The sequence below is a fragment of the Neoarius graeffei genome, chromosome 1 (assembly GCF_027579695.1).
Source record: "Neoarius graeffei isolate fNeoGra1 chromosome 1, fNeoGra1.pri, whole genome shotgun sequence".
Lineage (NCBI taxonomy): Eukaryota > Metazoa > Chordata > Actinopteri > Siluriformes > Ariidae > Neoarius > Neoarius graeffei.
This window is the reverse complement of record NC_083569.1, coordinates 6929830-6955390: the sequence shown is the minus strand read 5'-3', so window position 1 is coordinate 6955390 and position 25561 is coordinate 6929830. Positions and strand designations below refer to the sequence as shown.

Here is a 25561-nt window from a genome sequence, read left to right as displayed (position 1 = left end):
CGTTAGGCTTCTCACAGCATAGGAATTTCAGCATGTATTTTTTTTTAAAACATAAAATGATTATTCATCATAAATACATACTTCCGTTTTTTTTTTTTTTTATGTAACAAACCAAACTGTTTGAATATCGATTGAAATTTGAGGACGTTACGGTCATCTGAAAGTACATATCGCTACCAACACAATGTAATGGGTAAGCCAGCTGTCTGAGGTAAGATGGCCGCCATGTGCGGACGTTCGACTTCGTTGACGGGCAACGGGGACGAGGCATCTAGTCTTCTATGGTGGGTCGGGCCGTCGTTTGGTTGGTCCGTCGTCTTTAAAACTATTGAAGATATCTTCATGAAACTTTGTATACATATCAAGCAACATATGAACTGGTGCCTTTTGCTATTTTGGATTTAAAAAAATTCTAATTTTTACATAAAAAATAGATTTTGACTTCGTTTCTAAGAGCAACGTTCATTTCCGGAGTATATATCCAAAACTATTCATGATATGGATTTGAAGTTTGGTCTACATGTTAACAAGGTGATGTAGATGTGCCTTTTCATACCAAGAAATTTGAGAAAGTTTAATTTCTCATGTTTCCATGGAAACATGAGAAATTTCAGACTTAGTCTCTCAGGTTAGTCTTAGGGGGAGGTTTTGTTTCCGGAGCAGAACTTGTTAACTATGGTCTTGAAAGTTGGTACGTGTTGATTAAGTAATGCATATGTGCCTTTTGATACTAAGAAATGTGAGAAATTTTCATTTTTAGCTCACCTGGACCAAAGGTCCGGTGGGTTTATTATGCCATGGGCTGCTGAGGTCAGGGTAAAGAGGTAGGGTTGGTTTCCTGCAGCAAAACTTGAAAAATGTGACAAATATCATCTTGAAATGAGGCAGCACGGTGGTGTAGTGATCAGCACTGTTGCCTTACAGCAAGAAGGTCCTGTCCGTGTGGAGTTTGCACGTTCTCAGAGTGTCTGCGTAGGTTTCCTCCAGGTGCTCCGGTTTCCCCCACAGTCCAAAGACATGCTAATTGGTGGCTCTAAATTGACCGTGGGTATGAATGACGGTGTGTCTGTGTGTCAGCCTTGCGATGATCTGGTGACTTGTCCAGGGTGTACCCTGCCTCTCGCCCATAGTCAGCTGGGAATGGGCTCCAGCTTTCCTGCAACCCTAAAGGACCGGATAAGCGGCTACACATAACGGATGGATCAACTTGAAACTTGGTATATAGGGTGGGGGATATAGATGACTGTCTTATTGTTGACTATGTCAAGTCACAACAGGACAAAGGCAGTTTTAAAGGAATGGTTTTATTGGACCTTCAGAAGGCCTTTGACACTGTTGAACATAGTATTTTGTTTATTAAACTGGAAGCTTTTGGCCTTCAAAAACCTGCCTTTCTGATCGGCAGTAGTGTGTTGAGGTTGGTGGCGTCACCTCCTCACCTGCAAATGTGGTCTGTGGGGTCCCCCAGGGATCAACATTAGGTCCCTTACTTTTTTTGATTTATGGTAATGATTTGCCCTCAGCAGTGAAATGTAAACTACTGCTGTATGTAGACGATTCTGCCCTTCTGGTATCGGGCAAAAACAGCGTCTGTCTTGTGAGTTTCAAATCAGTCCAAGAGTGGCTTGTAGAAAACAAGTCGTCTCTGCTCCTTGGCAAGACAGAATCCAAATGTAGACTTAATAGTAACAAGTCTCTGGATGTCACGTGTAAACGGTCAAAAAATTACCAGCAAGTCCTGTGTCTCCTAGTGGTAACCATGTAGCTGACGATATTACACGCAAGGCCAATGCCAAACTCAAGTTTCTATACAGGCAGGCCAGGAACCTTGATAAGGCAAATCAAGCAACTTTTTACGTCTGCTCTTATCCAGTGTCATTTTGACTATGCCAGCTCCACCTGGTACTCTGGCCTTACCAAGAATTATCTTCAGGTTACACAAAATAAAAGTGATTCGCCTCATGCTTAGCGCCTCTCGCATGACTCCTACAGGGTATACGGAGTGCAAACAGGTCAACATGTCGCCAGTCCATCTCCGAGTCAAACAGTTAACACAATCACATCCACATGATGTTATATGGGGCGGCACGGTGGTGTAGTGGTTAGCGCTGTCGCCTCACAGCAAGAAGGTCCGGGTTCGAGCCCCGTGGCCGGCGAGGGCCTTTCTGTGCGGAGTTTGCATGTTCTCCCCGTGTCCGCGTGGGTTTCCTCCGGGTGCTCCGGTTTCCCCCGCAGTCCAAAGACATGCAGGTTAGGTTAACTGGTGACTCTAAATTGACCGTAGGTGTGAATGGTTGTCTGTGTCTATGTGTCAGCCCTGTGATGACCTGCCGACTTGTCCAGGGTGTACCCCGCCTTTCACCCGTAGTCAGCTGGGATAGGCTCCATCTTGCCTGCGACCCTGTAGAACCGGATAAAGCGGCTAGAGATAATGAGATGAGATGATGTTATATGGTCATGCTCCTGGATATCTCGCATCTTCTATAAGTGTTCGAAATACCCACTATAATACCCGTCCAGGCCCCATGTTTCCTCCGTTACGCCAGTTCATTTAGGTATGCCGCCATCACTGCCTGGAACCAACGACCGTGTTGGTTGCAGTCCATAAATGTTTTACATTAGTTTTAAATCCAGTGTCACGATTTTTTTTAATTTGATCAATTTTTTTTTTTATCAGCGTTCACCAAATCCTTTAAATTTCATCCGAGTTAACCTTCTAGTTCATGCTGTATTTTATTTTGTATACCTCCTGGACACTTGTTTTTTTTTCCTACCCTCTTTTGTTTATAGTCCCATTTTTTTCCCCCCGTGATGTACTTGGACCACAATGGAAATGAGTGTTTACGCTTTACTGTGCCATCCATGTATTTTAATGTACATTATTTTACTAAATAAACTCATCATCAAGTACGTAGTAGACTTTAAAGTGCTATTTGAACGTCGTTTTATTGGCTTGCCTTGATGTGTCCAATGAACATGACAAAAGTGTACAGTTTGGACAAATAACTGAAGTCGGGGTTTTTTTAAGATACAAAATGGAACCGCCGTACCATCCTTTACTGTTCCCCTCCAACAATTTTCAAAACAGGACTCAAATAAGACGCGGATAATAAATTGTTCAATCCTGAATCCAATCAGTTAATAATTCTAAACATTGATCTTCCGTATATAGTTTGCTGAAAGAACTCAAAACCACTTCGTCAGATTGATCAGTTTTAAATTTACGTCATACAAGCCCTTACATACCCACTATTCTTTCTAAAATCATGTCGCCATGGCGACAGAGACCGAAAATAGATCAAAAGGAATGTGCTGACGACATAAATAACTCCATCTCCTCGGAATCTTCCTTCCCGGCTCTCACACAGCTCAGTTCTTTAAAAGCGTTCCATGAATTCATCAGCGTGGCGTTTTAGATCTTTGCGCCTCCTTTTTAACCAAAGCTCAGCGTGAGACCGGCACCAGAGTCGCGTCTGAACTCTCAGATACGCTCGGGGAGCGATAAGGACGCAAAAGTAGCTCGGAAAAAAAAAAGATCAATGTGGATAAAACACCTGCTCAGGTCTGAAAATGCTATCCGAGTGAAAAACGTTTACGTTAGACGCATTCGTCCACGTACAAAAATAGCAAGCAAAAATGTGCAGCGTATAAACTACTCCATTTTTATACATAAAGCACGATATTAAAATTTACAGCATGACCTGAAAGTGTGTTTTTAAACCAGAATTTTTTCTTTACACAAAATCTTGATATAAAAAAGTACCTACTGAATATAGATCAATACAAAGATTTATTTCCGCAGTGATTTTTTTCCTTTTAAAATGCAAATGATTAAAAAAAAAAAAAAAATTTTTTTTTTTTAATTTGCAAATTTTTTTTTCTCTAAAGTTCTTTTTCAAAATTTGGCATTTTATTTTAAAAAACACAATGAACAGAGTCTCAACATTTTATCATCAAATTATTTCCACTTCATGAAACTGTTCATTAAAGAAATCCACACAACTATTCATAAACTGCATCAGGTGACTATTTTGCCAAATTTCAAGCATGAAATGTTACGTAAAGTGAACGTTTCTTACGTTATTATGAAAATAAAACCTGGTGAGCTTTTGAACAGAGGCTAAGGAAAATTTAGAAAACGATTCAATTCAAAAGAGACGAATTTGCGTTTGTTTGGTTTTTTGTGGGGGGTGGGGTGGGAGAATTTAAGTCTAAAATAATTTTTTTTTTTTTTTAATTGTACCATACTTAACAGCTTTTTAAGGTTTTTGTTCCACATCAAGTTACACAGTTTCAACTACACACATTTTTCACTGGAAACGTTCTAATGTATATGCGAACATTAAAATTAACGATGCACCGTTTAGTTTTCTACGGTCTATTGTTGGAAATTTAAATCGTTAAAAATATCCACTACACCCTTACATCATCGCCTTAACCAAATTAGCGTCTAATTTTTGCGTTGTTCAAGTTAATTTTGCGATTTAAGGTCATGCTAAAATTCGTGTCGAAGATACTATGAAGCTACACCCGATCCTTTAGTCATCCATCCATCCATCCATTACCTGTAGCCGCTTTATCCTGTTCTACAGGGTCGCAGGCAAGCTGGAGCCTATCCCAGCTGACTACGGGCGAAAGGCGGGGTACACCCTGGACAAGTCGCCAGGTCATCACAGGGCTGACACATAGACACAGACAACCATTCACACTCACATTCACACCTACGGTCAATTTAGAGTCACCAGTTAACCTAACCTGCATGTCTTTGGACTGTGGGGGAAACCGGAGCACCCGGAGGAAACCCACGCGGACACGGGGAGAACATGCAAACTCCACACAGAAAGGCCCTTGCCCGGTGTTCTGTAAAGTTATCCTACCTCTTGGATTTGTCCTACCAAGCCTACTGCGCATGCACAGAACACATGACGTCATATCTTGGAATTTGGACCGAGTTTTGTCCTACTGATCAGCTGGGCTGACAGAAAATCGGTGAGTATTTCACGCATTTGTAATGCGTAATGTAGGCATATTTGCAATTCAGAAACGTATAAAATACAGTATTTATAAACAAACGAAACGATGCCCCGTCATAACTTTGACTGCACAGTGCCCACTGCGTGACAGAATTAGCAAGTTCTCATACAGACCGTTTTATTATTCAAAACAAGTCATTACAAATTATTTGACTCGGCCAAAGACTCGACCAAGACGCACAAAACATAAAAATCGGCAAATGCGTGAAATACTCACCGATTTTCTATCAGCCCAACTGATCGGTAGGACAAAACTCGGTCCAAATTCCAAGATATGACGTCATGTGTTCTGCGCATGCGCAGTAGGCCTGGTAGGACAAATCCAAGAGGTAGGATAACTTTACAGAACACCGGCAGCACTTATTTTATACCTATATGTTGATAATTGTAATATTTCTCAGTCGTCAGGTTATAGTCCTATGAAAATCCATGACCCTGAGTTTGACATTTCAAAGTCGTTCAAGGTCAAAAGGTCATGGCGGCAACTGAAAGCCCAGACGGGACTTCTTATACCGCATGTTGATGATGGTAAACATCTGGCTATCATGAACCATTTTTAAAAAAAAGAAGAAGTTATAGCTCTTTGAAAACCCACGACTTTCAGTTTGACCTTTCAAGGCCACTCAAGATCATGGTGCCAAATGAAAGCCCAGATGGCACTTCCTACAAGTTGATGGTAAATATCTGTCCACCATCAACCATTTTCAAGTTACAGCCCTCTGAAAGTCCGTGACCTTGAGTTTGACCTTTAAAGATCACTCAAGGTCAAAGATCATGGTGCCAAATGAAAGGCCATATGGGAGTTCCGATATGCTCACAATAGTAAAGATCTCTCCATCGGCAACCGTTTTTGAGTTACAATGGAAAAGGTCATTTTGACCGATGACCTTGACCCCCCCCAACTTTTAAAGACATTTTTTTGGGCTTTTTCACCTTTATTGGATCGGACAGTGTAGAGACAGGACAGGAAATGACTGGGAGAGAGAGACGGGGAGGGATCGGGAAATGACCTCGGGTCGGAATCGAATCCAGGTCCCCGGATTTATGGTATGGCGCCTTAGCCACCTGAGCCAAGACACCCCCAACCCCCCCAACTTTTAACCCCCAACCACTACAGAGATTGTCCAGGCTACCCCATCATGCAGCATATGGTTGGAAGCAGAACTGAAAGATGCACATGTTGGTTTTGGTTTGAAGTCAAAATGAAGAAAGTTATTGCAAAAAAACAAAAGATTTTGACCTTTCCGGTGACCTTGACCTTCACTTTGACCTGATTACCCCCAAAATTTAAAAATCAGGTAATCTACGGATCATTGCCCACCTAGAATGAAAATTTGGAGTCAATTGGTGCAACCATCTAGACGCTAGACTGTTAATAACAGGCAGACATACAAACAAACCACACTGATTACAATATGTTGCCCTGCTGACTCCGTCTGCGGGCGAGGTAAAAATAATTGTGTTATTTTGATTACATTATATTAATTTGCTGGTTACGTTGCAAGACAGAATGCTAGAGATCAAATATGGGAGCATAAGAATGTTTTGTTTATGTCTGGGTTTTAAACCAGAATTTTTTCTTTACACAAATTCTTTGTAGTTTTGGCAAAAATGTATTCAAATATCTCTTACATTTCAGGTTTTTTTTCCTTAATATTTATAGTTGGATCCTCCTTCCTTCTTTTCTCCATGTCGCGAATGAATCCTCCAACAGAACAGAGTCAACTATATCATCATGTACAGTTTTCCCATGAGCTCCTGAACACAGCACGACAATAATCGGTAACACATTAAGCTGGTTTCTTTTTCTTTTTAAAAATCACACTAAAAAGGTCACATGTGCTGTTGATGATGCCGAATAAGGATGCCTCGATTACACATGAACGGCGTGGAGATGTCCCTGGAGAATTCAGCGCCTGGAGGATGAAGTCTGGAATCAGAGCGAGCTGTAATCAATCGCTGAATTATGCATAACCTTCCAAATAGCTTTCATTTCAGTTTCCACATGATTAGCTAACACGTTTGAATTCATTTTCTCCCAGTGCTGGTGTGGACGTGCATGCCGGCCTCAGCAGTATAATTAAGGAGCTTAACTTAGTATTAGCCATTAGGAAGTGATGAGTAATGCAGTTAAGGTCAACATGAATTTTCACAAATTTTCAATTCAAGCGTGAAAAGACAATTAGCAAAAATGATTTGAATGAGGATTGGTGTTGAACTAAACACACACACTGATTCCACTTCACTTCTGACACCATTTATCATTTCGCATTGACAAAGACGTTTTGCTATCATAGTGTTTGAATACCGGGGGGGGGGGGGGGGGGGGGGGGTGCTGGCATACACTGAATTTCTCTTTTCTAGAATTTTCTAGCATTTTAATAACTTGTTACCTCCAAAAAGTGAAAAACAGAGAGAGACTACAAGGGAACTCAGTAGAGTGCATACCACTGCCAAGTTACATCTCAAAATCAAAAAATCACTTGAACTGAGGATAATACTAAAGCTGTACACCAAATTACATCAAAATCCATTCAGGAAAGGATTTTATTGCAAGCGTAGGACTCTCACTGGTCCCGGCCCCGAGCCCTCAAGAGCGCCCTGGTCCCGTCCCGGCCCCGAGCCCTCAAGAGCGCCCTGGTCCCGTCCCGGCCCCGAGCCCTCAAGAGCGCCCTGGTCCCGTCCCGGCCCCGAGCCCTCAAGAGCGCCCTGGTCCCGTCCCGGCCCCGAGCCCTCAAGAGCGCCCTGGTCCCGTCCCGGCCCCGAGCCCTCAAGAGCGCCCTGGTCCCGTCCCGGCCCCGAGCCCTCAAGAGCGCCCTGGTCCCGTCCCGGCCCCGAGCCCTCAAGAGCGCCCTGGTCCCGTCTCGGCCCCGAGCCCTCAAGAGCGCCCTGGTCCCGTCTCGGCCCGGCCCTCAAGAGCGCCCTGGTCTCGTCTCGTCTCGGCCCTCAAGAGCGCCCTGGTCTCGTCTCGGCCCTCAAGAGCGCCCTGGTCTCGGCCTCACTCTGATTTAGTCTTGGTCTTGACTTGGTCTAAATCCCTCAAAGCCTTGGTCTTGACTCGGTCTTGCTCCAATTTAGTCTTGGTCTTGACTGAATGGAAATGCATCAAAATCCATTGGAAACAGACAAAAAAAAAAATCCTAGATCTAAATCAGTGGCAGCTGCTGGTTTTTAAAACAGGGGAAGCCCATTTTACGCATTCATCGTAAAACCCGTAGGCCGGATATCAAAACATAGAAAGGTGTGCCCCATTAGCACAGTGAACTAGACAACCCTACCTAGTGGCAGAAAGTATTTTTGCTTGTACATTTCATGTTATAGTCTGGCTTGCCAGGCTAGTGCCTCATATCCTTAATCAAAAATATCAAACATCCAAAAATCACTGGCTATTCAACAAAGAGCCTTGAACATCATACCCTGATATGCAACACAGAGTCTTTAACACAACACCCAGCTGTGCAACACATCCTTGAACATCTTCTGCAACACAGTCTGGAAATTCATAACCAGGTAGGCTATGCAACACACAGAACCTTGAATATTATACCCAGGTATAACCTATAACACAGAGCCCACCATTCTCTTAACATTACTGAACAATATACACACTTCAGATTCATGAACATTATATGATGCACACTATTTATACACAAATTCTGCCCTCCGCTCCTTTTCCAGAAAATGGTCTGTGACCCTGTCATACCAGCTGGTTGTGCTTTCCAGAGACTTCACCAATTTCTGTTAGCAGCTAGCACTGCAGATCCCAATAAGGCTCAAGCTAGCCTACAACCAGATTGAACTACAAATGAAATAAACGAGTGAATTCGCGAATGATCAAACTGATAGAATGGAGGAAAGTTAACGGAGCACAATGAGTAATATTTACATTTATTTACAGAGTAATGTACAGAGACATCAATGAGAAGAAACGTTTATATGAAAAGAAATTCGGACAGCACTTTGGCACACGACTACACTTTCTCGACATCCGCTAGGGACTGACTGATCTCGTGCTTCCGTGTTCCTCGCCGACGCCGAAGTACAGAGCCCGCCCTCCTCCCTCCCACTGTCTCGTTAGTCCCAGAGAAGCCCGGCTTCCCTGGAAGTGATGATTTTGTTGATTTTAACCAATAACAACTAGCCGAAATTGGCTGTTCAGAGCCGTCTCATAGACTGCAACGGATACCCGGCTGCCAGCGCATACAGCCCATTGAAATAAGAAAGGTTACAGCCAGTGTTGCCAGATTGGGAGGTTTTAAGTGCATTTTGGCGGGTTTTGAACATATTTTGGCTGGAAAACGTCAGCAGTATCTGGCAACGCTGGTTACAGCCTGGCAGCAAAGGTGATTCTCGTAGCGAACTGCAAGTTCGTCAGACATCACTCAAATAAGTTACAGGATAGTTACGAACGTAAATACAATCTTGGGCATATATTATGTTATGCAAGTTATTGTTTTAATGAGAATTCAACGTCGTAGATGCCACAATTTGGGGAGAGAATTTTAGGGGAAGCTCGGCTTCCCTTGCTGTCTCTGAGAAATCGCCCCTGATCTACATATATATCTGGTTCTTGGATCCATATACATATCCAGATTGTTCCTTGGTTCATGGCCCACCTTTCCTTCAAATTTCATCAAAATTCGTTCACTACTTTTTGAGTTAGTCAGTCATAGCGCCGAAAATCCGGGTTCGGAGCAGTCTTCAAACATGGCCGCTCTGGATTACATTTCCCAAGCACCACAGTACCCCTCATCGCCTGAATACTAGGAAGTGCACCTGTTTCCCATTATCCCAGTAATCACCCCTCTATACAAGCTCAGCAAACACTCACTCCAGTTGCGAAGTATCATCGCGTGTCCTTGTGCCTGATCATACCAAGCCTTGTTTATCGTTTCTTACTCCTGGTGACTTTAGTGTATTTTTTTTTTGTCTTATTTACGTCAAAAGAAGCTGGGGAGGGATCGACTCTATCGCTGCAATAACACGAGTGAGAATCGGAACGAACTTGTTTCAAGGAAATGCAACCAAGTTGATCAAAGTATACAGTGTCGTTCTTTAATCAATAAAAAAAATGTAAGCGTAACTGTTGGCAAATTGCTTTACAGTCAAAAGAGTAACTTCACTCCCCGTCACTGATTGTTTTCCGATAGCATCATGCCACTGAAGAATCCAGAAATACACTACTGCTCTACAATGTAATTCCATCCAAGTATTTTTATTGTTTTAAATTAGTAATCATCTGATGACATGCAGCTTATATATACACACGGTCATATTAAACGTTATCACACATCCCATTATTTTGTTGAGTATTAAATTCTACCAATACGTTTTATATATTCCTTACCAAATTACTCAATAGAATTATGAACATTTTAATCAGTTCTTCACTGTGCCATATAAATGAACAACATCCTGTGTGTGAGAACAGCATTACAGATCGCTGCACAGCCTCACATGCTCCAAAATGCATTTTCAATCATTTCCATGCATCCAATAACTTCTGATTATCTCACAGAGGTGTAAGAAACCCCCGAGTGTGCAGTCAAACAATACATTCATGATGCAGAGTGAATTAGATTTCCTCGGGCTTGTCTGAAATTAAAGGGTCAGGCCCGAGGTTTGGATTTGCCTCAGGAAAGGAAGCATAATATCAGTTGCTGTGAAGCCCCTTATTCATCATAATGCTGAACACAGAAATGAGAATCGCACATCAATACGCAAAGCAGAGGCTTCAACTATCAGATTGCGTGGGCAAGATGCACTGAGCATTTGAGATACAACTGAAAAGATCATGGCTTTTTTAAACCTTTTGACCAATCAGGTTGTGAGCTGGGAAAATGTGAGAAAAACAAACATGGAGGACAAAGGAAGTTTTACTCCAACGAGATTTAGAAAATGTTAAATATTCCAACGTTGAAATGTAACGAAAAATAACGTCGGTTAGCGTTGTGGTGCTTGAGATGGGTCTTGGTCTCGAGACCATTTCTCAGTCTCATCCGAGTCTCCGACACTGAGGACTCTGGATTTTATTTCAAGACGGATTAGTACCACAACTATGGGGATTTCATTGACACGCCTGTGCACTTTCCGATTTAATTGTGATCATTGTTACTGTGAGTGGATGCAAAACTTCCTGCTTCAAATGCAGCCAATAATGTGACTCATTGCGAATTTGAAATAATTGTTACTGTTACGGCTGTCGCCCCTGCTCGCCCCGCCCCCCCCCCCCTTCACACGTACTCCAAGAAAGTGAATGCGGGAGACAGAAGAAGCTGTGGCGGTCTGGGAGCAGGAGGATACATCAGCCAAATCTTCAGTAATAAAATTTGAGAAGTGCCTATGGCTTGCATGTTCCACATTTTATTGCAAGTGTAGGACTCGCACTGCTCGGATATTGGTCTTGACCTGGTCTTGCCCTGATTTAGTCTTGGCTCAGCCTCAACCCCTCAAAGCCCTGATCTTGACTCAGACACAACCCCTCAAAGCCTTGATCTTGGCTCAGTCTTGCTCTGATTTAGTCTTGGCTCAGCCTCAACCCCTCAAAGCCCTGATCTTGACTCTGTCTCAACTCCTCAAAGCCCTGATCTTGACTCAGACACAACCCCTCAAAGCCTTGATCTTGGCTCAGTCTTGCTCCGATTTAGTCTTGGCTCGGCCTCAACCCCTCAAAGCCCTGATCTTGACTCGGACACAACCCCTCAAAGCCTTGATCTTGGCTCAGTCTTGCTCCGATTTAGTCTTGGCTCGGCCTCAACCCCTCAAAGCCCTGATCTTGACTCGGACACAACCCCTCAAAGCCTTGATCTTGGCTCAGTCTCAACCCCTCAAAGCCCTGATCTTGACTCGGACACAACCCCTCAAAGCCTTGATCTTGGCTCAGTCTTGCTCCGATTTAGTCTTAGCTCGGCCTCAACCCCTCAAAGCCCTGATCTTGACTCGGACACAACCCCTCAAAGCCTTGATCTTGGCTCAGTCTTGCTCTGATTTAGTTTTGGCTCGGCCTCAACCCCTCAAAGCCCTGATCTTGACTCGGACACAACCCCTCAAAGCCTTGATCTTGGCTCAGTCTTGCTCCGATTTAGTCTTGGCTCGGCCTCATCCCCTCAAAGCCCTGATCTTGACTTGGACACAACCCCTCAAAGCTTTGATCTTGGCTCAGTCTTGCTCTGATTTAGTCTTGGCTCGGCCTCAACCCCTCAAAGCCCTGATCTTGACTCGGCCTTGTTCTGATTTAGTCTTGGTCTTGACTCAGTCTCAATACACTCTACTCTTGGTCATGACTTGGTCTAGGTGTTGTTCCCTATAACCTTGGTATCTATTTTTGGGATGTTTAGCATTAGGTAGCATGACATACTGCTTTAACAATCACAAAAAAAATACCTCAAGTACTCAATGTTCTTGCTTCAAAGCTACAAACAACCTTTTCTCTAGCGTTCTACCAATTTTTATTCCTGTTAATAATCAATCCCATGTACTGTAGATAGCAAGCTAAGCTAGTTAGCTGATGCCACCTATGCTAGCTCTTTTTCTGTGGAAAAATGCACGTCTAGTAAGAAAGCAGCCTTAGTCTTATTTACATGCTGGTTTCTTATATTTGGTCATGTGTTTTGATTCGTTTGTTTATTTAGTCTTGTGATTCTACTGCAGTTCTAATTATAGGAGATCTCTGGATTTCTAGCTCCCTCTCATTCCTCCTACTTTTCTCATGTTGGTCTCAGCTTGCATGTTTTATGGATACCATTTATGGACTTGCCTTAGCTGGAGTGATCTGTCCTTCACTTTGGATAAATAACCATGAACCTTGAATACGTGTCCTTAATAAAAATAAATAAATGGGTTCTGAACTCCACTAGAGTGCCCAGTGGTGCATGGGGTTTTACCAAATTTCACTGTCCAAGTTTCTGCCAAAGAAAACAGATCTAATAAATCTGAAAAATGGACATGGTGTTGGAACAAAGGAAGTCGGTATGATGTGTCCATTACATAAATAAAAAGAGGGATAAAATCATCTCTGTGCTTGTAGAATGACAGATGGAGGAACATGAACCTTTTGACATCCAGGACGTCACCATTTTCCTCAATCTCCTGCCGATAATCAGATGGAACGAGATCTATACACGTCCAGCTAATAACTGCGCAATTAGTTGCACTACTCATCTTGAAAATTGGTTTCGCTCTGAACAGGAAATTGCTTCTGTAACAGAAGTCTATCAACACAGTTTTCTCTTAAGGTGTCCATTCGTGACCTTTCAGAGTCACGTCAAGCGTCATCGCATATCAAACAAAGTGCTTCCTCTGGTCGTCGTCTTTTTCATCCCAGATCACTTTGAGGAAACCTCTCCTTGCCCACATGCATTTTTTCCCCCCACCACCACCACGATTTTCTTTGGCTGCAGATGAAGTAATGCTCCCGTCCTGTCTAATTTAAAGAATGCTGTGAGCAAGACAATGCTGTTGCAGGTCAGACTGACAGCATGCTCATAAAAACACAAAAGTCATTTTTCCCAGTCATGAGCCACTTGAAGTGTTTGTTCCTGCATACGCGGGGAAAAGAAAATGCACGGAAAGAGCCAGCATCAGATATGAAGCAGACCTCGTCACTGATAGTGGGAAACCAACCCACCGTTGGTGGGCTTTTTGTTGGGCTTGCTGGCATGAAATTTTTCTTTCACAGAAACAAGACTGCCCCCCCATCATGTCTGAATCCCTGGATTGTGATTAGCCAGAAGGTGTTGATTAATTTTCAACAACGGCAGCAAATTACATGGAGGCCTGTACAGCGGACACTAAACAAATATTTTAAAAAAATGTAATCGTTGATGGAAAGCTGTAAATTTTACATCTTCCACCACAGGAAAGTCATCAGGACAGAGATTACTCTGCAATTTCTCACTAAGATAAGCTGAGATTTTCATTTTATTAACTTAGAGTTTGTACTGACCTCGAAAGATTGTTTGTGTGAACGCTAGCGGTCATGAAAATAAGAATTATATTTAGCTACTCGACTATTTTACTGCACTGACGCAAGTAAACAATGCGTATCAGATATAAATATAGAATTTAAAAAATTGACTGAAAACCACAAACAAAAAGTACATAGCAAAACACGTGGCCATTTGCCCATCCACTCCTCCATCCTTTCTTCCCTCCATCTACAGTGGTGCTTGAAAGTTTGTGAAGCCTTTAGAATTTTCTATATTTCTGCATAAATGACCTAAAACAATATCAGATTTTCACACAAGTCCTAAAAGTAGATAAAGAGAACCCAGTTAAACAAATGAGACAAAAATATTATACTTGCTCATTTATTTATTGAGGAAAATGATCCAATATTACATATCTGTGAGTGGCAAAACTGTGATCCTTTGCTTTCAATATCTGGTGTGACCTCCTTGTGCAGCAATAACTGCAACTAGATGTTTCCAGTAACTGTTGATCAGTCCTGCACACCGGCTTGGAGGAATTTTAGCCCGTTCCTCCGTACAGAACAGCTTCAACTCTGGGATGTTGGTGGGTTTCCTCACATGAACTGCTCGCTTCAGGTCCTTCCACAACATTTCAACTGGATTAAGGTCAGGACTTTGACTTGGCCATTCCAAAACATTAACTTTATTCTTCTTTAACCATTCTTTGGTAGAACGACTTGTGTGCTTAGGGTCGTTGTCTTGCTGCATGACCCACCTTCTCTTGAGATTCAGTTCATGGACAGATGTCCTGATGTGTTTGTTTAGAATTCGCTGGCATAATTCAGAATTCATTGTTCCATCAATGATGGCAAGCCGTCCTGGCCCAGATGCAGCAAAACAGGCCCAAACCATGATACTACCACCACCATGTTTCACAGACAGGATAAGGTTCTTATGCTGGAATGCAATGTTTTCCTTTCTCCAAACATAACGCTTCTCATTTAAACAAAAAAGTTCTAATTTGGTCTCATCCGTCCACAAAACATTTTTACAATAGCTTTCTGGCTTGTCCATGTGTTCTTTAGCAAACTGCAGAAGAGCAGCAATGTTCTTGGCTTTCTCCTTGCAACCCTGCCATGCACACCATTGTTGTTCAGTGTTCTCCTGATGGTGGGCTCATGAACATTAGCCAATGTGAGAGGGGCCTTCAGTTGCTTAGAAGTTACCCTGGGGTCCTTTGTGACCTCGCCGACTATTACACGCCTTGCTCTTGGAGTGATCTTTGTTGGTCGACCACTCCTGGGGAGGGGAACAATGGTCTTGAATTTCCTCCATTTGTACACAATCTGTCTGACTGTGGATTGGTGGAGTCCAAACTCTTTAGAGATGGTTTTGTAACCTTTTCCAGCCTGATGAGCATCAACAACGCTTTTTCTGAGGTCCTCAGAAATCTCCTTTGTTTGTACCATGATACACTTCCACAAACGTGGTGTGAAGATCAGACTTTGATAGATCCCTGTTCTTTAAATAAAACAGGGTGCCCACTCACACCTGACTCTAATTTCACCTTCAAATTAACTGCTAATCCTAGAGGTTCACATACTTTTGCCACTCACAGATATGTAATATTGGATCATTTTCCTCAATAAATAAATGAGCAAGTATAATATTTTTGTCTCATTTGTTTAACTGGGTTCTCTTTATCTACTTTTAGGACTTGTGTGAAAATCTGATGATGTTTTAGGTCATATTTATGCAGAAATATAAAAAATTCTAAAGGGTTCACAAACTTTCAAGCACCACTGTATCTGTCCATCCTTCTACTCATCTGTTCATCTGTCCATCCAGCCATCCCTCCATCCATCTGTCAGTCTGTCTAGCCATCCATCCATCCACTCATTTGCTCATCCTTTCATCTGGCCATCCATGAGTCCATCTCTGTCCACTCTTCCATCTGTCTGTCCATCCATCCCTTCATCCGTCTGGCCGTCCATCCAGCCATGTCCATTCTTCCATCCATCTGCCCATCCTTTGATCTAGCCATCCATCCACCCTTTCATCAGTCCATCCAGCCATCCATTGGTCTACCTATCCATCTGTCTGTCCATTCTTCCTTCCCATCCATCCTTCTTTGTCCATCCCTTCCATCCAATCCCTTCATCTGTCCATCCTTCCCTCCCATCCAGCCATCTTTCCTTCCATCTGTCCATTCTTCCATCTATCCGTCCATCCTTCCAGCCATACTTTCATTTGAATTAAATTAAACTTGTTTAAAATGGCATCTTTTTTCATCCAAAACATGTCCTCCATGAATCAGAGAGTGTTGCCATTTCCTTTTCAAACTGTGTACCAGATGAAAGTCTAGAAGGCACATTTGCTATTGAAGCGTGAACAGAACTCAAACTGCTTCCAGCTTGCCACTAATGAGCTCTTATTTTCAGTCCGGTGCATTCCGAGGGAATGCGAGGTGTGTGCTTTGTATACCTCAGGAGGGCAGTAGGGGAAGGTCCAAGCAGGTGAAATTACCCTGGTCCTCTTCTCTGCCCTGTCACAACTCCAGCATGTGATTTAAATGAATAGCTTTTGCCTTGAATTTTAAGTGGCTTGCTGCAATATCTGCTGTCCACAAGCTCCGTTAGCTTGGACCCCTAGCTACAGAATGAAGTTAATTTATTTCCGAGAAGAAACATGGATCACACTGTGGCATGAAATAGCATTTTCAGAAACGGCATGTGGAGTGATGGTCTTTCAATCAAGAACCTACCGAGCGCGACATCTTTATTTATTTATTTGTTAATTTAAAAAAATGAATAAATGTACTACTTACTAATAAATACAATAGTATAACAGTATAGCAAAAACTAATCAATTATTTATATATTAAAAGACTCAGTTGTATTAAATCTTCAAGCCTACTTTATTTATGAATTAATAATTTCAAGAATACTCGTTTTCTCGCAGCATAGCCTGAGAACTGCATCTTTGAGGAAAAATAACACTAAAAAGCAAAACCTTCAGTGCGCCGTTGTTACTCCAGTGAAAGATGATCAGTTTTTGTTGTTGTAGTCGTGCCACACTGAAATGCAGTCAGTCACTGTTGAATCCCAGCTCTAAGCTGCATTCAAGGGCGTGGCTGTAATTCGAGCGCATGCGTCATTCTCCAGAAGACGACGTTTCTGTCCATATAAAAGCCACGCCGTTTATAGTTTCGTATTGGACTATTCATTCCTACTGAACTGATTCTTGAACCGTGAAACATCAAGCTTCTCAGAATTCAGGACATTAGGAAATGTGACTTAAAATACTTACAGCATGATTAGGGATGTTAACCGATGACCGTTTGACCGATGGTTGACCGAAATCAACGTCAACCGGTTAATTTTTTTTTTGGTTGTCGGTTAAAAAAAAAAATCGTTTTGAAGCTGCCGATTTTGGAACGGAGAACCTGGAATTCTGTGTTGTAAACACTTGGGGCGTGCCATGCGGTGTAAGGACGACAGCTGACAAATCAGAAACACCCATTCAGTCATGTCCCGCCCCAGTTGAACACAGCTGCCACTCGGCGAAAGAAAAGTGTAGACACAGGCTTTTTAGCTTACAAATTACTATTCTGTTTTTTTTTTTTTTTAATTATTATTAGAAGGCACATGGAGTTTAGTCCTGCCTTGGCCAGTGCGTTCTGAAAGTATGTTTCGGTCTGTAGCCAACAATGCATGTTACTGCAGATCGTATCTCTCCACACAAACTAAAGGCGCAGATGCCGACTTTTGGAGGGAAGGAGAGAGAATGAAATGACAGTGGTGTCTGGAGGGGGAGTGACAAACGCAGCTTTTATATCTGTGAGCCAAGTCGGTGACAGCTTCAGAGCAACTTCAATACCATGCAATAATGGCGTTATAACGATTGTAGCTAATTAATTAGATTACCCGGCGTTATAACCGCCTTTATTTTAACGCTGTTATTCCCATCATTGAATGTTATGTACTTCTTCTAGCACTTGACTTTATTTTCAACGCCATCATGGCCAACTGAAACCGTCTCTAAGCTGGAGCCATTTGTCCTCCGCGCCGATACAAACCCCTCGACATCAGTGCCGCGTTTGACAATGTTTCGCACTGTAGAAAAGGTAATGTGAGTGGAGGGCAGCGACTGGGACTGATTGTGCGGATGCTCGCGGTTAGATTTAGAATAGATTCTAATAATTCCAATTCTAGAATTTTAAACTCATAGGTTAACCGACTTTAACCGGCTAATGAGGCTTGGTGGTCGGTCAAGATTTTTTTTAGTTTTCGTCATCCCTAAGCACGATACATCTAGGAGTTGTTATGCTTGGATTTCTTACCTCCAGTCCTTAGTGAAAGCTTTATCAAAATGGATCAAAAATGATTTGGGATCTGTCTAAATCTTGTGTTTAACAAGAGTGCTCTGAGAGCACAATATCCCCTACTGGCAACTCGGCCATAACTCTGGTAAAATGTGACGGAGTTGAACGAAATTGCAATCTCCGTATTACCGACATAAAGAATCCCGTCAAGTTTCGTGAAATTCCTCCAAAAATTGTGAGAGGAGTTGATTTCAGAAGGAGAGTACCCTTCCCGGGATGGACGGACAGACAGACATCGCCACGACATAATCCTCCTTCGGGCCTTTCAGCCAGGGGGGATAAAAATTGTGAGGGAAGTTGATTTCAGAAAGCAAGCACCCCTTGATGAAATTGCCAAAGTACAAGTTTGTTAATAATCAAGGGCAGAACTCTGGTAAAAATTGCCCAAATTAAACAAAATTTCAATATGCGTTTAAGCGCCGTATAACAAAGCCTTCTGCCAAGTTTGGTGAAATTCCTCCACAAATTGAGAGAGGAGTTGATTTCAGAAGGTGAGGCCAAACAAAATAATATACGTGTTTCCTGGGTTTTCAAAATAGGGTAGGTACTGTAGGTAGGGAAGAAAAAAAATAATAATAATTTGTTTATCCCAAAAGTTTACGACAAATTTTCTCGGGTAGGTAGGAAAAAGTGAGAAGTTTCCTTTGAAAACTTTTTTTGCAAAATACTTGTTAAACGTTTGCAACTGATCCCAGGATGTCAGAACTGTGTGATTTGTTGTAGGAAACGATGTTGTAGTTCTTCATTTGGAAATATTTTTAATTGTTGTGAATATCTTTTGCATTGCAATAGGCTGATTTGACAAGCAAACATTTCTGTCCGCTGTGTCGCTTTTTGTTCCGAGGCGAACCTCCGTTTTATAGGCACCCGAAGAATCGATGAAATATACTGCGCGTGTGCAAGCAGTCATTTACATCCGACCCTTCGAGGCATGAACACAAGGGTAATAATCATTGTAACACTAGCAAGAATACGCAGCATTGTTCAGCTATGTATTCGATTGCATCTAACGGTGACCTCTGTCTAGAAATGCCTACGAAATTTGGCTTTGCTGCGACCTTCGGTGTCCGAGTTATAAACGTTTAAAGGTGGGCCGGAGCCATGGATCAAATCAAAACTTGAGTCGCTGAGCAGCGCTTGCACGGTGGCGAATGACTGGCCGAGGCACCGTCCTACCAGGCCGTGCCTGTGCTGGTTTGAAAGGGCTGGGGTAGAGGGAGGTGCGTGTTGGTTGTCAATTTATTCCTGACGGGCCTCGTGTCTTTCGGCAAATACAGAGTGGTTTACATGACACGCCCTAGCAGTTCTCGTTTGACTCGCCAAGTGGCTGCCAAGCAGGTAGGGTCTGGCACGAGAAATAGTTTGTTTATCGTGGTCATAAACAGTTGAAGGGTCGCAGTGTTTTTACACGGTCGGTCGGGTAACCGGAAACACATTATTTTGTTTGGCCTGAGTACCCTTCCCGGGACGGATGGACAGACAGACATTGCCACGACATAATCCTCCTTCGGGCCTTTCAGCCAGCGGGGGATAAAAATACAACCTCATGAAATCGTCAAAGTATAAATTTTGTTAATCAAGGGCTGTAACTCTGGTAAAATGTGACCGAATTTAATGAAATTACAATATGCGTATTACCGACATAACAAAGAATCCTGCCAAGTTTTGTGAAATTCCTCCAAAAACTGACAGATTTCAGAAGGTGAGCACCCTTCCCAGGACGGACAGACAGACATCGCCACGACATAATCCCCCTTTGGGCCTTTCGGCCAGCGGGGAATAAAAACATCTACATTAGGGCTGCACAATTAATCGAATTTAATCGAAAATCGCAATTTTGCCTACCACGATTAAATTAAATGAAAATCGCGATTTATTTCCATTTAAAATGCGAGCTCTGCTGCATATCTGATCAAGCACTTTTTGACCAGTACTCCACCAAACCATTAGGGGGCGAACCGATGCATGTAAGGTTTCATTACTCTGCCTAAATAAGCAAGCAAGCCAAGTGCGCAGAGCTTCAGTGCAGCGGTATCCAGTGTTGCCAGATTGGGCGGTTTTAAGTGCATTTTGGCAGATTTGAACATATTTTGGGCTGGAAAACGTCAGCAGTGTCTGGCAACACTGGCGGTATCTTCTTCAAGGTGTGATAGCGTGAGAGTCGGTAACAGATTGAGCGTATTTAGCACTGGAGGCAATGCTGTGACCTGCCTTCGCTCATGTTTAAAGCCAGAGCATGTTGATAGGCTGGTCTTTCTAGCTAAAAACTCGTAGGCCTCAGTATAAAGCTATGTAATTGTTGCAATTGAGTTTTCAGTTCCTTCATCTTTTGGTAATTTCTTGGATAAATTTCATTTATTTGTCATTTGGAAATCAGAATTTCTCTTTTAAATTTCCACTGAAAGCTGTTCATATTGTTTGTTTGAATATAGTGAAATAAAATTTAAAGTGATTTCCCTAACATCAAGAATAATCGTGATTAATAATCGTGATTACAATTTTGATCAAGATAATCGTGATTATCATTTTTTCCATAATCGTGCAGCCCTAATCTACATCCAATATGCTGTACATAGAAGCAATTAAAAAAAAAAAAGATTTCAGACTAGCGTGCTTTACTCGCACAATGTTTGCTTGGTAGCATAACACTCATTTCAAGGATCTGAAAACGGACAGCATTTTAGATGGAAAGGAAAAGAGCTTTAAACAGAAACGATCTCCCAGCAGTTCATGTTTCCGTTTTATAGCATTAAGTGCAAAAACATAACTGGTGGCTTCTGCTGTCCTTTTCAGTGTTTTGTACAATACTGGAAGAACTAGATAGAACTCGACGCCGACGGCGTTGCCTCCGCCCGGTAGACTACACGCCTTATTAAGGCCCACTTTACACGGGGACGGTCTGAAACAAAAACGCAAAAGTCCGTTTTCGTTCTCACTTTTTTCCGCGTCTACGCGACCGTTTTCAAGGAAGAAATCTGCGTCTATACGGTGACGCATAAATGTGTGGAATTCAATTGGATGTGCATGCCAGGCGGTGCTGTGAAAGACCTCCGCCATGTCTGCACGCATGCGCAACGTCTTCCGTCTTGTCTGATCTGCACATCTGCGCCGCGAAAACTTTGACTACTCTGGCTATGGCTACTCGTGAGGTTGCCAGAGCAGCTTGAAGGTCCGTTGGATCGATGTAATCAGACATGCTGTAGCCGTTCTATATGAGGACAGAGATCAGGTTTACAAATAGGCTTCATTGCCACACTTTTCAGTCTAACAATATTTTTAAACCAACAGACACACACGCAACCGGCGTCTAGCTTGGGGATGAGCGTCTCTGCTCTCCCTCTTTAAATAGGGCGCGGTCACTGGGAAGACACACAAACACGTTAATTGACATCAGGTGTAGTGATTCTGCCACTTACCTTCCCTCCTGTCACAGACCGGCGCTTGACCACACCCCCGCTGCCACACATGCTCTTACTATGACGTAACCGCGTACCCGACGTGAGCAGATCCGAGCAGAGTTTCGCGTATTGGGTAGTTTAGACGGATATGCAACGGGGGCCGTTTTTAACTTATCCACTCTGGAAGGCGTTTTCAAATTTTTCCGTTTTTCAGCCTCGAAAACGCCGTCCCCGTGTAGACGAAAGGCACTTCCGATAAAATATTTAGTCGTTTTTACCCGACAGCGTCCTCGTGTAAACGGGCCCCAAGTTGTGATTTGCGGATGGACATTTGACCTCACAGTAATCTTGACCTGGTGAAAATCACTTGTATCAGCCTTGGAGATATTATGTTCACAAGGTTTTCGGACAGACATTTGACCTCACGGTGACCTTCGACCTTTTGATCTCAAAATCTAATGAGTTCATCTTTGTCCCCAAATGGGGAAAGTTTGGTGAAATTCCTTTCATTTGCCTTGGAGATACTGTGTTCACAAGGTTTCGGGACGGAGGCATAAAAATGATCCTGGAGAATCATCAGCAATATTTTGTAAGGTGGTTTAAAAAAGTCCTGTATCTATCACGGTCCTATAAAAGTGTCCATTTTCAGCTCACAAAACAAACCATTCATGTCTTGTTTGCTCTCTTTTTCACGGAAATTCAGCCGGAATCTAATCTGACCTGAGCTCTTTGCCTTTTCATCCAAAAAAAAAAAAAAAGGGGGGGGGGGGGGATATTTTCCAGGTAAAAGGAGCGAGCTCAGCTGGAAAGTGTCCTACGTCTCATTACTCATACGCTCAGGACAGTAAGCTGGCTTTTTCTTTCTGAACAGTCCAACCCTTTTTTGGTTTCCATGGTTATACACCTGAGGGGTTTGAAGAAATGGGACAGTTACTTGGCTTTAATTAACGCTACGATGAGCTGGTTCCAGTTACAGGATCCTCGGGCTGAGAGTCCGTACAAGAACAATAATCTGCGATGATTACCATGAACCCTTATTGGCATAATATGGCTTTGTTTTTTAATTCTATAATTACTAATATACAGCTCTCTCTCTCTTCTGGTCTCGTCAAAGAGCATGCATCATGGAAAACAGTCAGCTCGAATTCATGCTGGGCCACCTCGCAAGACCTCATCGCTGATTATTTTCCTATAACGGTCTTTCCGAAAGTGCACGTCAGAAACGTGTTTTCAGAAGAATGTCACCAAACTTTTGGACTAAAACGGCGATCTTGTTTGTTTATTGCGATAAAAATATGTTTAATCTCCGAGAAATAAAACTTTTTTTTGTTGTGCATGCAATGTAGCCAAAACACTAACGTGCTTCGGGAAGCCGATGTAAAAATTGCTGCTGTATAAAAAGGAATAAAACATTTTTCCCCCCCTTGTTGTGTTTCAATCTGTACTTGAAATCAGCCCAAGTGTGCACTTTTCATGGCGATCGCGTTAGCTAGTTTATTTTACATGAAGCAAATTCGCTAGCTACATTAGTTAGCTTGAATTGAGTTGAGTTGTAGTACAGAAGAAGAGTACAATACTTTTTGGCTTTCGTTATCAGACTCCCTCACCGTCAAAGACCAATAGCGGCGAACCATGACGAATGTGTACTGCGTAAAAGTTGTCATTTTCATTCGTTATATAGCATCACGCGATATCGGATATATACAGTTGTGGTCAGAAGTTTACATCCAGTGACATGAATGCCATCTTGGATATGAATGTCATGGCAATATTTGGGCTTTCTTTGAACTGTTCTTTTTCTGTGGCAGAATGATTGGACAGCATACAGCTTTAATAACTAGAATTTGTTGCACAAGTTTTAATTTTCTTTGGGTTTTCTGAAATCAACACAGGGTCAAAATTATACATATACTGTAGCACACCGAATATTTGGGTAAAATGACTCTTCGCAAGATTCATCCAGACCAAACATTTTTGTTTACCATGAAGAAGCTTCTGGCAGAATCCTGGTTGGATATTTCACGACTCTTCATGGTAGAGTTCAATTAAATTTGTTTTTTTTTTCTTGGCATGGACTCGACTTGCAAGCACGGTCCATATAATTTTCAACAGGGTTGAAGTCAGGACTTGTTTTAAGCTTAATGTTCGCCTGCTTTATCCTCCACAACCAGCTCTGATGCGTGTTTGGGTTCACTGTCCTGTTGTAACTCCCAAGTCGTGTTCAAGTTTCTGATGGTTTATGCTGAAGAATTCTGAGGTCGTCCTCCTTCATTATTCCATCCACTTTGTGCAATGAACCAGTTCCACTGGCAGCAAAACAGCCCCAGAGCACGATGATCCTACCACCACCACCAGCTGGTACAGTGTCCCTCTGTACATGGTGGTCATTGTGGCCAAACAACTCAATCTTTGTCTCATCTGACCATACAGCTTTCCTCCAGAAGGCTTTTTCTTTGTCCGTATAGGCAGCTTCAAACTTTAAGCTTGAAGGTGTCAATTTTGGAGCAGGGGGTTATTTCTTGGATAGCAGCCTCTTAGTCCATGGCGATCTGAACTGTCGACAGTGATCCATCAGCTTCCAGTTCATGGCAGGGCTGTGCCATGGTGGTTTCCAGGTTGTTCCTGACCATCCAAACCAATTTCCTTTCAGCTGAGGGTGACAGTTTGGGTTTTCTTGAAGCAAGTGGCTTGGCAAAGTGACTACACATCACAATAACTTGCTCACAATTGTCTGAACTGATCTTGGAATTTGTAGTTGTCTAGAAATGGCTCCAACAGACATTCCAGAGTTGTGTACATCTGCGATCCTCTTCCTCAGATCTGCACTGAGCTCCTTGGACTTTCCTATTTTACTGCATGTTGGTCAATCCAATGAGTGCTGTAAAAAAAACCTTTTTATGAAGGCACAGAGAAGCTACCAGCTGTAGTCGATCATGATCACTAACAGGAAGTTAAGAGACCTTGGCTTTGGCAAGATAAGAGACATTTTGGAAGTTTCAGCACCTCTGAATGAATAATGCAAGCATATGTAAATTTTTGACCCTGCGTTGATTTCAGAAAACCCAAAATAAATTAAAACTTGTACACCAAATTCATGTTTTTTTAAAAAAAATATATTAAAGGAATATGTTGTACAATCTTTGAAAGCCACATACTTCCATGACGTTCATATCCAAGACGACATTCACGTAACTGTATGTAAACTTCTGACCACAACTGTATATAATGCATCCCTAATATTGTTCAATTAGAGAATGTGTGTATCGGTTCAGGGCTATTGATCGATCTGGGTCAGAACAAACATGAACCGTCAATCCAGTAGCGATGGGAAGCAGTTCAGCAGTTCATTCTTGGACAAAATCAGATCCCTTGGCTTCCCCAATACACGACACGACCAGAAACATGATCCTGTTGCTCATGTTGATGAGACCACACAAGAAAGAACCAAACAAACCCTTCATTATACGTGTCAGGCTTGGCTGTAAATTGTTACGCTACAGTGAACGAGTCAGATGTTGGAAAGACGTTTCCCTGGATGCATTTCGCTGCATGTGATTAACGTCAGGCCGACAGAACACTGATGAAACTTTTGAGTGTTACCAAAAGAAAGAAGAAAAACTCTTCGCATTACTGTGAAGTATTGTATTGCTGCCAATGTTGATCCAAAGCAGCTGGCACTAAAAGCTCAAATGTTTTGTACACCCAAGATGCATCACATCAAAATTTTCAATAATTAGCAGCATTAAGCCAATTTGTGTTGAAAAATTAGCTCTGCATGGCACGAAGATGATAACAGATGATTGACGTGATGAAGAACCAGTTTATTTTAAAAAAATC

General features: G+C 42.4%; 1 protein-coding gene across 1 annotated transcript in view; it reads right to left on the bottom strand.

The window, feature by feature from the left end:
- ak5 (adenylate kinase 5) overlaps positions 1-25561 on the bottom strand; it is a 109427-nt gene that overhangs the window by 36417 nt on the left and 47449 nt on the right. The window lies entirely within an intron of this gene.